A 1,828-nucleotide genomic window follows, 5' to 3' on the forward strand; every position below is an offset into this window, starting at 1 on the left:
GTAGATACCTAGTAGTGGATTGCTGGGTCACATGACACATCCATTTTTATTCTTTTTAGAAGCCTCCATACTGTTTTTAGTGGTTGGACCAGTCTACACCCCAACTCAATGAATTAAGACTCCTTTTCTCCACATTCTCAACAGCATTTATTGTTTCTCGCCTTTTAGAATGGGTCAATCACTTGGGTGATGTATTCGTTGTGATTTTGATTTCTCTGACAAAAAGGGATGATAAACATTTCTTTATGTGCCTGTTGTCCATTTATATGTCCACATTGGAGAAGTGACTGGTTCTGTTAATTTTCTTCGTTGTGTTACTTAATTTCTATTTGTAGGAATGTGTGAGTATTTTGTAACTCTTCGATATCAGTCTCCTGTACATATAGTCCTGTAGAATATATGTGGCAACACTTTTGTCCATTCAATGGGATGTCTTTTTGTTTTAGTTACAATGTCTTATGCCTGCAGAAGCTTTTTGGTTTTATGTAGTCCCAGCTGTTTATGTTCATTGTTTTCCTTGCTGTGGAGACAGATGTAGAAAGATGTTACTGAAGCACATGTCATCAAGTGATAATTTTGTCAGTATATTTGGTACTATTGGGATGGTTCCTATTATTGAGAGAAATTTAAATGTAATATTTGATGAGATTCATAATCACAGGAAATATTCATTAGTCTGAAACTCCAGAATAAATTTTCATTTTGCTGTAATTTGAGGTCTTTGATATGTTCTGTGCTTACTATATATTTTGCTTTTGTTTTTGTACAGAATGTCCATGGCACACTAGTGCAGGAAGTCTCAGAATTTTATGTCTCCTTTGTGTAAACACAGCCTTAGGGGAACAGTGAGCCAGATGAAACTACATGCTAGAAATACTGAACATTTGCTGAACTTTTGTTCTCTAGAAATTTTAATAATTGTTATTGTGTTGATGATGATATTGATAATTATGATAATATATATTTTTAGATGTTAGTTTTTTTTTGCCACACATAGTGGCGTAATAACTGTAAATACACAAAAAAAAAATTGCTGATTTATATGGTGAGGTGACATCCATTTGAACTTTTTTATATTGGACGTATCTTTCTTTTTAATCAGATTATTGGAATTTTTATATCACTTGCATAGTTTATATATGCAGTAGTGCCTAAATCACAAAAGAAACTCAATTTTATTCATATCAGTTAACATTTTTAAAGACACTTGCTTTCAATGTCTTTTTTCCTGATGATTGTTTAATTCTTTGGATCATTCATCCAACAATTTTGAGTCCTTTCTATGTGCTAGGAACTATGGATGGCACAAAGATAAAGAAGTAGAAGTGAGGGCAATAACTTAGGCTATGGTGGAGGATCATGGGGCCTTGGTGCTGGTTGTGGTATGACATGGGCCTGAAAGGGTGGGACCTACCTTGTTATGGGCAATTTTATCCTTATTTGGAAGATTTTCAGACATTTCCGACTTTACACAGCATTAAAAGTACAAAAAACACAGTGATTTCAATTTAATGATATTTTGAAAACATGATTATGTACACCCCTAACATCTAGCCAAAGCATGTGAATAAAAGTGTTAATGGATATTTAACTTTAGTACTTCTTCAGAGACCTAGAATGATTAAATATAATATTGACATGCTGTTATAATACACATATCAAGCTGCTTATTTTTTCTATTAAAATCTAGTGCATTTATACACATTTTGTATTTTAATCTTATATATGTGTGTGTATATATGTATATATATATACACACATGCAAACACACATACAGCACTCTTATAAAGGAAAAAAATCACTCATGTCAGTGATATTTTGTTTTTAT

The sequence above is a fragment of the Condylura cristata genome, unplaced genomic scaffold, assembly GCF_000260355.1.
Source record: "Condylura cristata isolate star-nosed mole 26May11 unplaced genomic scaffold, ConCri1.0 scaffold00036, whole genome shotgun sequence".
NCBI classification, from domain to species: domain Eukaryota; kingdom Metazoa; phylum Chordata; class Mammalia; order Eulipotyphla; family Talpidae; genus Condylura; species Condylura cristata.